This window comes from Triturus cristatus, chromosome 4_2, assembly GCF_964204655.1.
Source record: "Triturus cristatus chromosome 4_2, aTriCri1.1, whole genome shotgun sequence".
NCBI classification, from domain to species: domain Eukaryota; kingdom Metazoa; phylum Chordata; class Amphibia; order Caudata; family Salamandridae; genus Triturus; species Triturus cristatus.
In genome coordinates this window covers 70,863,634-70,879,480 of record NC_140586.1, presented here as the reverse complement: position 1 = coordinate 70,879,480, position 15,847 = coordinate 70,863,634, and the positions used below count along the sequence as shown (strand labels likewise).

At 45.8% G+C, this 15,847-nt stretch overlaps 1 protein-coding gene and 1 long non-coding RNA gene across 12 annotated transcripts in view; one reads left to right on the top strand and one right to left on the bottom strand.

Annotated features, from left to right (window-relative positions):
• Nucleotides 1-15,847, top strand: part of ELAVL3 (ELAV like RNA binding protein 3) — a 135,087-nt gene that overhangs the window by 82,572 nt on the left and 36,668 nt on the right. The window lies entirely within an intron of this gene.
• Nucleotides 1-15,847, bottom strand: part of LOC146833004 (uncharacterized) — a 243,392-nt gene that overhangs the window by 212,261 nt on the left and 15,284 nt on the right. The window contains exon 2 of the long non-coding RNA XR_014960480.1: nucleotides 4,654-4,801. This is a non-coding gene — a long non-coding RNA (uncharacterized LOC146833004). The remainder of the gene's footprint in view (nucleotides 1-4,653; nucleotides 4,802-15,847) is intronic.

The window sequence follows — 15,847 nt, the reverse complement described above, 5'->3', positions numbered from 1 at the left end:
CAAATTCACTGAAAAAACCATAGGTTTCACACACGTTATAGTTAGGAATTAGCATTTAAAAAACCTTGCAAATTCACTTAAAAAACCATAGGTTTCACACATGTTATAGTTAGCTGGACATTTCCCTCGTAAAAAAAAAACCAATGAAATTCCCCCGTTATAGTTAGTAAAGGGAACTATAACTCACGCGACCGCAATCCACTGCTGATGACGTCAGATATTACATCACTGATAACATATGTGTCTTTCTGTAAAATAAATATTTATTAAATATGTATAGCTAAAGGTTAAAGGAAAGAAAAATGGGTAAATAAGTGAATAAATACAGTGATGTAATATCTGACGTCATCAGCAGAGGATTGCGGTCGCGTGAGTTATAGTTGCCTACAGTAACTATAACGGGGGAATTTCATTGGTTTTTTACGAGGGAAATGTCCAGCTAACTAACATGTGTGAAACCTATGGTTTTTTAAGTGAATTTGCAAGGTTTTTTAAATGCTAATTCCTAACTATAACGTGTGTGAAACCTATGGTTTTTTCAGTGAATATATATATATATATATATATATATATATATATATATATATATATACAACAAAACTCTGTTTCGTGAACTGAAGATCTCTCCTTCAAGAAACCGAAGCAAACCCAAGGTGCGGTGAAAATTAATTATTTATTAAATATAGTAGACACCACCGCTGCCATTACGCGTTTCAGCCCGTCACAGGCCTTGGTCACATGATGTATATATATATATATATATAGAGAGAGAGAGATATTGGTGTTGTGTATAAATATGAGTGAGAAGCTGGACAGAAATAGATTGATAGAAAGATGGAGTTAAGTATGAAGGACTAAGGCAGATAAACAGAGAGCAAAAGAAGATATTCCAAAAAATAGAAACGTATAGGAATCAAAAGATAGAGCCGTAGAAGTAAACAAAAAAAATACAATGATAAAGAGGCAGGTAGACAAATAGAAAGGCAGAGATAGCCGGAAATTAGGCAGAACTTGATAAAGCGACAGATTTGGAAAGGGACAGACGGATAGAAGAAAGATTGGGGGATGGGAAGTGAAAGTGAGACATTGAAGAGCGGGGCCAAGAGGAATGACGCGATAGGCCGAATATGGACGGGGGGAGAGAGTCAGAAAGAATGAAAATGATGATGTGCATGTGGGGGGGTGCGCGGTGAGAGAGAAGCAAGATCTTTTGTGGTCGAGGATCCCGCAACAGCAGGTGGGGCTGTGATCTGAGGGCGCATTGTGCGCTCCATCTGCTCTGCACTGAGCTAATTACAGGGCCCCTGTCCCGAAGGCTACAGGAGCAGTCACTCAGGGAAGGGGCAGAGCTAGGCCGCGACCTCCTCAGAGCAGCCCCACGCAGCCAGCTGAGACGCGGGTCCATGGCTGTACCCTACAGCACAAGCCGGGCTCAGGCCCTAGGGATAGGGCGACAGAGAAACCCCTCCTCCCAGGCACTTAAAACACAAACTCGCTCAGGCCGTGCCCGGCAATACAGACGTAAATGCAGATGGGACTCAGTCCCCAGGGATGGATGCTGGGGGAGGGGCTTGCTGCCTCCACTTCGCCATCTAATTACGAGCCCCCGTGAAGCCTGCCACTTCTACCCCTGACATGACTACGCCTTCCACCATCAGGCCAGGCAATTTTTCAAATTGCATTTTTCTTTCATATCCCTCTGGGTGTTGGGGAGGCGGCAGCCGGGCAACCCGGGCCTGCGCAGGCTTTCGTCGCCACTGTTAACGCAGCACACACTGTGCGAGCAGACTAGTCTTTTGTTTTTGTGTCACTCTCAGCAGAGAGGCCAACGATTCAACGGGCATGCATTCTGTTCTTTGCCCTTCTACCCTCCTGAGCAGATATGGGGCGCACTGGGGGCATCTGGGATGTTTCATTTTTTTGTTCGAAGGGCCACTGGAGACCAGATATGGAGCCTAGGAGCCAATCCGGAAGTCCACCTATGGAAAATTCCAGCTTGTACTGAGGCATACACTGTAGCAGTGTGGTGCCGCATGAGAAGAGGTTCAAGAGGGCCAGCTAAATTCACAGGTGTGGGTAAAGAAAGCAACATAAAATACGAGCAGGGCAACCGGAATAATGTTAAAGGTGAGCCAAACTGTGAGGCACAGTTGAATAAACTGTGAGCCAAGAGAAGAAAAATTAGGTGGCATGATGCAAGACAACTGTGGCAATATTATTTTTTCTACTTTGTCATTTTAACACGACTGAGCAAAGGTTTCACCTCGTTATCAGTTTAAGACCTGAATACTACAGCCCTTCGCTTACCATTGGTCACCTTTGTCACTCTAATTGGCTTGCTTCTTATTCGATGGCTCACCTTCTCTTGCTATGCTTGTCCCTCCCCTGGAGCCGAGTCTCTTTAGCATCCTTTTGATTGTCTTACTTATAGCCTTAAAATGCTCCCATTTATGGAACTTCTTTTTAATTATTCTTTCAGCACTCTAAGAAAGTGCTAGTGCTTTTTTAGCTCTCTCCTTCCTGTGCTGATGCCAATTCCAAACACCCACCTGAGGGGGTATTTGGTGTTGCTTCCGCATCTCTTCCTCTCCAGCTCACCCATTGCTTCCCTCAGCCCTCCTCCACCGGCCCAGGCACCATAGAGTTTTTTTGTTTTTTGTTTTGTAGATCCTGGTATATGCAGTTTGCTGTCTGGTAAATCAGCATTGAGAAAGTGATTTTGTGGTGGAAAAAAAAAGTAATTGTTTTTATTTACGGATCCAAGGGCCATCTGCCATCTTGGATTGATAAATAACGAAAGAAAATAGAACCCATTTTATTCCGCTGGCACAAATGTGCATAGTTACATGTACACGTGCCAGCTCTGGATTACAACAGTTGCGGCTGGCATTCATCGTGGGTGGGGGGGATCGCGCGGGGAGGAGGGTTAATAATAAAGAAAAAATGTACCTGTCCACCGGCCTGGTCCCGCGTTTTCTCAGCGCCAGTCCTGCACGGCGCCTGCTCCTGCTCCCCTGTCAGGAACAGGAAGCAGGCAACCTCTCTCGCCTGCCCTAAGCCAATCACAACGCTGCAATGGCAGCGTTGTGATTGGTGGGGACGGCGCCCAGCCAGGGCTTACGGGGAGGGCATTTTCTCCATGTAGGCTGCATTGCAGCCTGCATGGAGAAAGGCCAGAGTGCGCATAACTGGTTTGGGCGGTCATGTGCGAGCAGGGATGGGCACACCACTCCGCAGACCAGTTCCGCCCACCTGCAACCAAACCCTTCTGTTCTGCTTTCTCGCAGTGCAAGAAGCAGAAACATAAAATAGTAGTAATTACCATTTTATGTTTCTGCTTCTCGCACTGTGAGAAGCAGTGGGGCGACGCTCCTCCGCCCTAGTGGAGAAGCCGCCCCTGGATTACAACTATACACAAAATCGTAGATTGGACAACCCAGTGCATTAACCAGTAAAGCAGATTATATCATATAAAATATCATAAAGGGACCTGCAGAGCTGGTCAAAGCTACCCCCATACTGAAAACCATAAAACTGCACGTCTCTCACACGTCATCATCCAACACACTGCTACGTAAGACATAACATGATAACCGCACTTCAGTGATCATCATGCATAACATGGAAACCCTTTCCACATAGGTACGAAACAAAGAGAGAATTCTTCCAGCCGCATATCCTTCACGGTGTAGAATGCTACTCATGTAGGCAATAGCTTCAGCATCCCACATAGGGGTAGTAAGCGCTATATAAATAATGCAATACAACACAATCAGCAACTGAAAAGGGTCTGCTACTCCGGCATCATGGGGGGGGGGCAGTTTTTAAAGCAACTATTCATACGTTTGAGTTAAAACATAAAAAATTAACGATCAGTGCATATTATGCAACTGGAAGCAATTTATATGGAAAATCCGGTAAACCCATAACTATACAGAAAACAGAATCACATAATTCCAGTGGTCCTGGTTTGGAGAGCAACTCAACTTTCAGATTCCAAAAGGCAACACACACAGGGTAAAAAGCTGCATCTGTAAAATGAAAAAGCCAGTAGACCTGTAAGTCACTATATGAGCTTGGGTGATTTCCAGAAGCAGAGAATGGAATGGGTTTTAGTACACTGGCAAAGTTTTCCAAGCTTCGTCATTATTTGTAAGTGCTCACTTTTCTGCTCTTTGGACGCTACTTTTCAAGCTAACAGAATCTATCCAAGATATAAAATGTATACAGACCCTTCTCTGCAGGTTTACCTTTTTACAGAGTGCCTCTATGCACAAAGGCTGCCATAGTCAATTATTCGATGCAAGAGGAACTTTTTTTTGCCATAAATTGTCTCAAAAGGGATGATCTTCATTCAAATTTGAGAAAGCCTAAAACATTGTAACTTCGCATACCCCTACCAGGAGTAACATCTGGAAATATATTTTCCCCAGGAAGAGCAATGAAGGCCTAGGACATCCTAAGCGATGGTTACAAAAACAATGACTTACTTCGAAATACCTGAGCCAGTTACAGGGAACAAAGAGGCCGAAGGAAGGAGGACGGATGTAGAAAGTATTTGTGAGAGAAAAACTGACAGGGGTTGGCTGGACTGGATGGAAAATTAAAGAGTAACATGGAGGATTGCACTGGCGTTGGGTAAGGCTCACTCACCTAAATATTCAAAGAGCCCAGCGTCCAGTGGAGGAGGCTGTAGTCCTTCCTCTAATTGGGTTCAGGGTGTGGCGCTTGCACATCAGTCGCTTCGTGGAGGCACCCTAGGAACAGCACTCAATGCAGTACCGGCTTTAGCATTTCCAACCTAAGGGTTAAAATAAATCATGAGAGCACGAAAATCAAAAGGTCAGCAAATCATAAACTGCTTTTTTTATTTTTGTATTCAGCAGATCTGGTCAGGAAATCATGAACTTTTTCAATGTGTAAATGTAGAGACAGGATGTTCCATGAGCCACTAGGCTCTGACATGCTGCAGGTGAGGTAGGACAGAGGTGGGAAAGGTAAACGTTCTGAGCACACCCAATGCCACGTCACTTCCTATTCTAAAGCCTGGGGCGTAACGCAGGCTCTTGAGGTGCACAAGTGGCCCCCAGCCCTCGGGGACCCCCAACCCCTTCTAGGGACCCCATTCAGCCCAAGACCAATGGATATCTGTGAGATATGGGAGATTCGGGGCCTCTCATCGTATTCTGCTGGAGGGGCCCCATCATTTTGCGTTATGCCACTGGCCTGGCCCTTCCCTTGGGGCTGCGAGTACAGCCTATCACATTAAGGAGAGGCAATCACTGGTCTTTCCGGTCCGTCAGAAACGCTATTGCACTAAGCAGGTGCTGGAAAAGCAAATGAGATGGGCACCTTGCAGTAGCTGGCCCATTTCCTGGTCTCTGAGTAAGGAACCGGCAAGGAGGCAGCCCTTCCAGAACACTCTATTGCACTGAGCAGACGCAGTTAGTCGGTGTCTCCCGAATCTCCTTTATTTCTTGTCTTAGTAGACTGGCGCCTTCCCTGTCACCCGATAGTAATTCTTTTTGAAACTGCAATTGCATTGATATATCGCTTACTACCCTGGTGTGGCACTGATCACACTAAGTAAGCCAATCACACTAAGAAGTAGAGGTGGAACAAGCAAATGAGCGGGATGCCTCATCTATTCTCTTCCTGGAACATGACCACCCCTGCTCACTTGCCAGTAAATCATATGAGGGCAAGCAAAGGTTGGACAGAGCTGATGCCTCCTGGGTCCTTTTTAGGTCAAGCATTCTATACCTCTTGTATATTCTTTAGTATATACTTATTATATACTTCTATGTGTATGTACTTTGTGGGCTCTAGAGATCAGCCCTAGGACTTGTCTGCTTCCACTTTGGGACTTTTTTTCTGTTCAATTGCCTCTATTTAACTGTCTTGATAGAAAAAGACCAGCAGAGGTCAGTAAAACACCAGAATCACTTTAGCATTCTCTAGGTTCCAGTCCATAGAAATTGTCTTCCTTGAGCACCCATTGACAATAATATTTTTTTTCAAAACTTGTATTTTTAGTGATATGACCACCAAAGGCCCTGATTTTATAATAAAAACAGAGATTTGGACAATACCATTTCGTGCTGGAAGGCAATATTTCTCTCCAGGTGTTCCCATACCTGGCGTGTCACGCAGTTTGGTGCTTATTTTCCCTCCATGTTAAAGAACAGTAGATGTTTCAGCACCCAGGCTAATGTGCTGCATAGCTATATACATATAAGATCCCAAAGGCGAGACCGATTGCATTGTAAATGCTTTTTTTGGTAACTTTCTGTTTCAGTAGCTTGAGCCCTCGCCGTCATCCGTCAGCAAATCCCACACACTAATGAACAAGCGAAAGGCAGGTCCCTTCGCGGGCTGTGTTCACTTCCTGTGGTTTTACTCCTGCCCTCTCGCCTGCTAGTAGATCCTAACATGCTAAGCAGAGGCAGGACAAGCAAATGAGCGGGATCCTCTTCGCTTCCTGCTCTAGAAGCTTGGAACTCTCCCTATGACCTTTTGGTAAATCCTATTACCAGTGCTTGACATGGAACTATAGAAGTGCAGGTACTCACTATTTAGAGTACCTGCTTTCTCCTGAAAAGTGTCGGTACTCTACCATTAAATGTATTGCAGCAGCAGTGAGAAGTGCAGGTACTCTCCCTGTCAAATTAAAGAAGTGCAGGTACTCGGTACCTACCCATTTAAAGCACTGCCTATTACACTTAGGGGAGGCAGGTCAGGTAAATAAATAAATAAGCAGGACACTTTCAAGATCTCCAATTGGGTACTGTAAATACTTGAGCGTTGACACTGGGTTTCTCTCTTTGATATTTACAAAATTCCATATAGATATTTGCATTCCTTAAACAAAGCAAAACAGTGTCTTCTTCAGGGATGCGTGTATTTTATTCATCCAATGTTTAAGGGTGTACACTGGGTAATTCTTGTAGCAGTTCACAGTTCAACCTGAAATTTGCATTTATTTATAATTATAATTTAGTGAGTATTACTGAGAAAACGTGTAGTCAATATTGCTATATGTATCTCAGGCTTACCTTATGGGTGTGGGATGACCATTCATAAATTCCAACATTTCAGAAGAGGAAAGAGGAAGATTAAAAAAAATTATTATAATAATTGGGAGAATGTATTTCCCCTATTGACTTATATCGAAGCAGAGGCAATTTCAGGAGGGAGACAGTCAACATAAAGCCATTTTGGCTTAAACGATCGAGAGTATAGGCGTGTCTGCCCCATTCACCCAGAGTTAAAAAACACCAGGTACTTTATGACCTCTGAGTTGAGGAGGTCTCCGAGGTTAACTGGATTTGGTGGCCACTCTTATCTTGCTCCACTGTGGCATTGTACATCCAGTCACCGTTTTACCAGTCACGGGATGCAAAGTTCTTTTGACTAAAAGCCAATGCTGGGTGAAGATGTCACACGTGGCAAGAGGCCTCCTGGCACCCATGATGACTCTTGCACTCCCCCATAGTCCTTTTCTCTTGCCCATTCTTGCCAACAAATCTCGGATGGCGTCAAGAACAGAGGGAAGAGCTTCATGGCCTCCAGCAGGGCAAAGACACTGATGAGCGATCATCCCTCGTAAATCCATGTTATTGATCGCGGTTTATACACACCAGTCAGCTGTCACTGTGTCTATCAGGAGCCTGGGGGGAGAAGGGTGGGAGCCGGGTGCTTTATATCTGGAGGTTAAAAGCAGCATTTGAACGAATGAACTGCAGATCAAACTTTAGTGCTACGGAACTGTTTAGTGGGTTAATGCGCCTGCTGCAGATATCTGTGCGCATCCCGGAGATCACAGGTGATAACGTTGGTAGAATAGTTCAATGAGTTAATTTCCACTCTACAGACTTCTTTATGAAGCCTGCTGCCACATGATGCTGGTAATCAGGTTTAATAGTGTTGGAAGTAATGGGACCTTTCTCTGATGCATTCAATTATGTATTAATTAAAGACCTCTCCCCCTTTTGTGATAGTATAAAAAAAATATTTAAAAGACTTGCGTGGTCCCTCGAACCGAGGTATTAATGCGCAGTTTATTTAACATTTCGGTTCAGACGGAATTTATTTTATGAAAGAAAGAGTGCAGGTGCCCGAAGCTCTACTCGGAAGCTGGCAGCCGTGCGATCAAACACTCAGGGCTACATACCAAGGCTTGTAGACATCAATGAAGGGACACGAAGGGAGCGACAGACGCAGCCAGACAACCCCCCCCCCCCCCCCCGAAATTCGTGAAGTGAGAGAGGCCAGGACCGGGGATAGGTTGGGTCAGGGGAAGGGGCAGAAGTTAGGGGCACGTATATAAGAAGGTAGGAAGGGCGCGGACAGCCTTTTCCGGGCTCCTTGCACCTCCAGGCGTAGGGCAGGAAGGAAGAAGCGCACCCACCCACCACACACATTTTTGGGAGTGGAAGGGACTCTTGCTTCAATAGCGAATGCCATAATAGGACGGGTTGTAGGGGCGTCGGGATGGATGGTCAGATGCGGGCATATCCGCCCCTCGGTGGGAGGGATGAGGGGAACACAGGCGAAGGATCCTTGGATACATACAAGGAGGCTGCATTGGAGGATGTTTGGTCGGGGAAGTGAGAGAGGGATAGGGGAATGGAAGGGTTGAATGGGGAAAGAATGAGGCATGGTGTGGGGCACTGGGATGAAAGCTTGATGAGAGGTGAGATATGTTGGGTAAAGCAGGGGAGGTTGTATCAAGATGTTTGACACTGTTAATGTTGTTTGAGGTTGACTAACTGTTTTACAACCTTGTTCTAATAAAATGGCCTTTTTACGATTCATGGCGGTATGGCGTGTAATTCACGATCCACTACCACACGCTCCCTACCCCTTTCTCTCACTCTTGCAGATTCCTCCTTTACCTCCTTGTGGTGGTTTTGCGGCTTTCCCTCCCTCCGATCTGTTTGTTTTTCCATCTTTTTCTTTTGGGAAATATGATACAGTTAAAAAAGCGTCGGTGCCCACACCGACTCAAAGTTACCACTGGTTTCAGCCCTTACCTGGACTTATTAGGACACCCAGCCTTCTGCTGAATATATTTTTGCAGACTGCACCCGGTCATCAACCGGATGGATGGTGGTTTCGGCCAACAGCAGAGATATTTTGTAACTGCATGAGTGAGGTAGGTGCTTCGAAGGAAGGTTCCGGCACAAAGAAATTGTAATAGAATTGATGTGCTAACGGAAGGAGGACAAGAAGACTTTCGGACTACTTAATTTGGAGCGAAACTTCAAACTGTGACAATTTGGGGTGTAAATGTAACTCTTGGTTCTCCCATGCTCCTAAAATTTAGACATCTTCCACTTCGAAATTTGTCGAAAATTCTGCTTTGCCCGACATCCAATGCCCTATATTACAGCAATTCGGGACATCTGGCCTAGAGAAGAGGGCTCTGTCCTGCGTTTAAATGGTTTTAAAATCCTGCTTCTCGCTTGATATCTCAACATATCTCTGTTTTGTCTTGTCCTACTGAAGCCAGGGGTATCTTTAGAGCCATGTGTATGTTACACCAGCCCTTTTCCTGGACAGCCTAAATTCATTATGCGCGGGCTAGGAATGTACCATCGTCACCATGCCCTCCCATCCACGCCGTTGTCCTGCTCCATGTGCGTAACTTTCCTAGGAACAGGAAGGGTGGATGGCCTACTTCGATTCTTGCCTCTGTACTATGGAAAGCCCTGCCAACCTCTTTGGAGAAAGTTGCTGATTTCTGCCATTTCAAGAAAAACAGAAAACTTCGATTTTTCTTTCCTACTACCAATAAGGAACAATGACAAATTAAGCTCCGGAATAAACAGCACCAAGAACCCATCTCATTTTACCTGGGCTCTATACAAGATAATAAAAGTAACCCGGTAATGCGCTTGTGGTAGTGACTTGTCTTTGTGGCTGGGGGATAAATGTTTGCATTGTTCAGCATTCCGTCCATCATTTGTTCCTTTTGCTTTTGTCGCGGGTCACAGGCACGAATCTTTGAAATTCAGCTCAGTGGGGAAATGTCCCTGTTGCGGGAAAGGAGTGGAAGAAATTGATTTCAACCTTTACCTTCTTATGGCACCTTAATCGGGTAATTAATGCCCCCACGTTAGAGGTATGTGTCTAAGCCGCAGGTTCCAATATGGGTAAGAAAATCGAGTTCGTTTCATAAGTAGACTCTTAAGCTATGCATCAGTTGTGCAGTTTATTTTTGTGCGTTTTGAACTACCCTACCTGTGATAGCTATACCTGTGTTTTTCGCGTAACAGGGATATTCGCGTAAATTGGGGAGTTGCTAGAAACATTTATAGAAACAATTTGTCTGATGCTACACTATATTAACTTAAAAAAAGACCATAAGGGCAGAGGTCTGGGAGGGAATTATTAGTCGGCATTTCGGGATGTGCAGACGCCCCCTGCCGTCCTTTTCAGTAGTCCAATTTCTCGACTAAAAAGAAGGGTCGGCGCTTCTCGAGATATAGGCCAAAAAGCCGCCACCACCGCAGAAACCAGCTTGAAATGTGGTCCAGGGCTGATGGATGATGCCCGAGTTGCTATGGCAACGGGAGGATGGAGTGGGAGGGGGGACTCCAGGGACCCCGGGGGTGCAGGAAAATAAATATAGAGCACAGATGCATTCCGGGAAAGGCGACGCTGGACCAAGGAAAAGAATGTACGAAAACAGCGGAAAAGAACATTACAAACATGCACCCTTTTCACCTCCAATTACACGTTGTAAACAACAGAACTGAATGTCTGGAGCCAGTGTTGGCTGGAATAGCGGTGCTGATAGTCAGGCTTGAGGTGTATTGACAGATCCTTGTGTGTGTGGCCCAATTCTGGAATGGCAGGGAGCGCCGCAAATCAGGAATAAGGTGCACTCCCTGCCGGGGAGGTTTGCAGGCCCCGACCCTGGAGTGGCGGGAGTGCAGAAGGTGGAATATCGAGCTGGGTGGGGCGGTCGGCATTGGAGCAGCAGGGGTGATTACGGATCAGGACCCCGGTGCACTGACAGCCGTGGGCACCGTAGGGTCGTCCTGTACCTCTTCTAAAGCCAGCCCCTCGGGTCCGTGCACCCGCACTGCTGCAGTCGCACTACAGCGGTCATTAATCACTGTGGTTCTGCAGTGCGCTGCGCAGGGCGGACGCAGGAGGAAGGAAAGGGCGGGGGAGGGAGGCTTGCTGCATGTGATGTGCAAGGACACCGCAGGGCTTGATTCCACATGCTGCGCACGTGGGCGGTGGCCCAGGTACACTACAGAGCCCGCCATTTTATGGGCGGTTTTCTCAAGCCAGTTTGCGCCAGGCGGGTTCAGCTGGCCTACAGAGGTCCATGGCTCCTGCCGCCTCTAGGGCCCATGGTACCCTCGGTGCACGCGCGTGCGTGCCCAGCTTCTGTGCCTAAAGCCGGCGGCGACTTGCCGCAGTAGTTGGACGCTGTGTCACCTGCATGTGTCCCCGAGTGCTTTCAGAATCTGGCTGCCCTTTACCGCTCAGAGGTTCTTGTTGACCAGAGTCAAAGGCGGCTGTTGAGATTGTATTGATGTGTTGTGTTTAGTTTTGTTTAGAGGCGAGTGCAGGACTTTAAGTGGGATGAAAAACCAGGGGGGTCTCTCAATGGGGCGTGGACGATGTAATTTAGGGCGTGGCTTAAAAATACCTAAACTAAAAATCTGTGCTGAGCTTAGTGTGCCGCCCACTGGTATTTTTCTGCTTCTGTCATTGCATCTAGAAATATAAAACAATAAGTAACATTACAACTACAACAAGGCAGGGCTATTAGCTTTGACAATGGTCGTTAGTTGCATATAATAAATAAGCAACCACTATGGCTTTGTTGTATATAATATTGAAAATGCTTCAGTTCTAAAACGATGAGACTGTGAAAGAACTAACACGAGTCTCTTTGAAGTTACATCAAAGTCTTTGAGCACTGGTACTGCTGGGGATTTAGGATTTTCTTCTCCAGCCTGAGGGTGAGGGCAGAAATGGAGAGCCCAATAGGGACCCGTCCCGGCACCTGCTTTTAAGAACTGCCAGTGCTCAGCACCGGGGAGATCCGGCCCACTTAATGCCCTGGGTGAGTGGTATTGGATGGTGTCCGGCAAGGGTCACTCAGACCAATGTGTTGGTTAATGGTGGCTTACATTATATAGAGGCTGGTGATATGCGCTATGGATCCGAGTAGAACATTGTGTGACTGGATTGGGGTCAGGGAGGACATTTAAGTTTGTTTCGTCCTGCTCGCGCGTACAGTTGTCTATGGCTCGACCTTCAGTGGTTTGTATATTTCAAGGCATCTTTTCCCCATCATGTGGCTTTGACGTCTAAGTGTATATGGGTGTGTTTGCTTAAGCTTAGTTCCTACAGCATACGGTATTTGACCTAGATGTGCTGCTGAGGAGGCGAATGCTTAGCCTTTGAGGCAGGTTGCTAAACTGCAATCACCACAGCCCACTTGACACCTTGGTTTCCCAGCAGTTACTTTTCGAAGGAACTTTGTTAAACCAGTGCCACGTTTCGAGGATCCGGTTTCATCTCTAGCTGCACAGACTGTGAATTTGTATCCCTTCCTGGTAAGATTAGAAGGGGATTTGATGTATGCAAAGGCCTGAGGAATTCTTAGTGCTACAGGAGCAGTGGCCCCGGGATCCAGATCCAGAAGTGAAGAGCCCATGCGCTCCAATCATGGCTATCCTTCTATTACATAACTAGAACCTGGACACCTATTTCCCCTGCATGCATTGGCGCCCACGGAACTCTTGCCACACCACTATGAGGCAGTACTTTTTTATGTACTGCAAACTTGGTATCAGAGCACTTTACGGACATATAGACCAGATTTGACGGAGAAATCCAAAACCCGTAAGTCATAAGGGGGTTAATGGTACAGGAATAATAACTCACTGAAAGGTGAGAAGCATTACAATTGTATGTTATAAAGTTTAAAGATGGCTAAGGAGCCGATGAATTGTTTCAGAGGGAAGAAGGTGGTTTTTACAAGGTTGGAGTCTCTAGAGGACCCACATGGGCTTGGCTACAAAGACAACTGGTTTTCTCCAGTCAGGAGCAGTTTCTGTCAGATTGTGGGGTAATCCTCGATGCCAGAGATGTCTGTTTCTAGACATCTCTTACTTCAGTTGGAAGTTGCAGGAGTGTGATGACAATAGGAGTACTATGGTTAAAATGTTTGCTCCCTGTACCCAGCCTTGTCGCCATACCAAGGGCCACACTGCAGGTCGGGAAAGGGGCGTTGGGGACTGAAGGAGTTTCAGTGTGCCTATCAGAAGAAAACAATCTGTAGTCTAGCCTGGAAAAGAATATAAACTGTACCACAATTTGGAAGTCCAACTCGGGTATAAAGACTTTGAATTTTCGTCTTAGTGTCAGTTGAAAAGGTGCATTTCTTGGTAGCCTCTTAATGAGACCAGGAAGATTAAGTATTTTATCAAGAATAAATCCTAGGGATTTAAAACACTCATTCATATAAGTTTGCAGTTGTGGATGGTCTGGAAGCCCATGCTGGATTTGAAAGGTCTGCTGTTATGAGGGGGCAAGCCTAACCACAATTCTGCTTTTGATGGATTACATTTCAGAGGTTTTTGGAAAATCCAAGATTGTATGCACTTAATTGTCTGTGTTAAATGAAAGATGTCTTTAGGGGAGAAAACTTAAGGGCAAAGCCGAGTATCAGCAGCATGCCAATGATAAGAACTACATGAACTCTTGATAAGCGTCTTGAGGAGTTCAATGTGGAGATTATCAAGGGCAGGCAGGTGAGAGGATTGACCCTGTGGTGCTCCTTGAAATAGCAGTCTAGTGTTCAAGAAAGTTCCACATTCTTATTTGGTGACACGGTTTTGTAGGTTAAGAAGCAAATAAGTACAGCAGGGCTCTATCCTTAATTGTAAGGTCCTTTACCGTTTCAGTAGAGGATGCCATCAGAAAGCATCAATCATCAGATATAAGATTGCACAAGGCATTATCCACTTACTTCAGCACAGTTGTCTTGGTGTTGCAAACTTATTGAAATCCTGACTAGAATGTGATTTGGTATTATAGTGAAAAAGTGAGCAACACGTCTTATCTTCTTGATTTGATATTTACATTTATAAAGCGCAAACTCTCACTCCAGAAGGAGCATCCTGGCGCTAAGCGGAGGAGAAGATGAAATGAAGCAATGTGGGCCCTTTATAAGGGATAAACAGAGTTCGTCAGGGGCTACAAAGATCCAGGTTTTCTGAGCCTTCCTGAAATGTGTCTCGGTTTTTAACATCCTGAGGTGTGTTGGCAAAAGGTACCAGGCTTTAGTTCCTAATGCAGCTACTGTTTTACCTCCCTTTGTTTTGTATTTAAAGTTGGGAGGTTTGAGAAGATTTGCTGATGATGATCTCAAGGTTCTGGATGTGGTGTATGGGGTGAATCTGGCTGAGAGATAAGTTGGGCCTAGGTTTTGTGCGGCTAGGATTCTCTTGTTCAGTGTGAGCCGGTGGAGGGTTTTAAGGGCTGCGGATGCTGAGGACCTTCGTGGAAGTTTCAGGACTAGGCAGGCTGCAGGATGTTGTACTACCTGTAGTCTTTTCAGTGTTTGTTTGTTGGCTCCCGCCAGGAGGCTGTTGCGGTAATCCAGGCGCTCTAGGATCAGTGCCACCGCCACTGTTTTCCTGGCGATTAGGGGAATGAAGTCAAAGAATTTTCTTAATGACTTAATGAGGTTAAAGCAGGTCCCCCGCCACAGTCAGTGCGAGTGGTCGGAAGGAGAGGGCTGTGTCGAATTGTACTCCTAGGTTTTTTGCTACCTTCACAGTGGTGGTGTTGTACCCTCTGGCCACCAGACATTTGGCTGAAATGGATTGTCTTGCCCTATTAGTAGAATCTCTGTTTTGTCGGTGTTACACCTGAGGTGGCTGTTCCTCATCCAATGAATGACCTTGGCTAGGCAGAGTTAAAAACTGAGTTCAGCATCAGTGGAGTCTTTGTCCAGGGAAAGAATTAGTTGTGTGTTGTCGGCGTAGGACGTTACTTCTATCCCGAACAAAGTTATCAGGGAAATAAGCGGGGTCATGTACACGTTGAACAACAGCTGGCTAAGGGAAGAGCCCTGTGGCACTCCGGTTTTGATGGGACGTTCGGTAGAAAGGAACGTTCCAAGGGACACTGCTTGCCTGCGATTGGTGAGGAAGGACTCAATCCATGCCAATACGGTATTGGAGATGCCACTTGATTTGAGCCTTGCAAGAAGAATACTATGTGAGATGGTTTCAAAAGCGGCAGACAGGTCGAGCAAAATCAACACTGCCTTTCTACCTTTGTCCGCTATGATTTTGAGAGTGTCTGATATTTCCAGGAGGGCAGATTCTCTGGAGTGCTTGGGACGGAAGCCCGATTGCGGGGGGTGAAGGATCATGGTAGTTTTGAGGAACTTTGTTAGTTCTTTGTGGACTAATCTTTCAGTGATTTTGCCCAGTATGGGAAGAAGCGATATTGGGCGAAGATTGGAGAGATTGGATAAGTCCATATTTTTTTTTCTTTTCAGTGGTTTTACTATGGCTAGTTTCCATTCGTCTGGAACTATGCCTGAATTTAGTGAGGAGTTGACTATTTGGTTGACTACTGGGTTAATAATGTCTACAATTCGGTGTAGTATCATTGGCGGGCAGGCATCCTTTGGAGAACCTGATTTACAGGCGGCAATTGCAGCCTGTGTCTGTTCCAATGAACCCGGTTTAAAGGTTAGGAGTGAGTGACTGGTGCTGGTTCAGTTAGTCTCCAGGTCGGCGACCAAGTTGTGTCCGTGAGGCGTTATTAAATTCTTTTTGATAATATGGAATTTTTC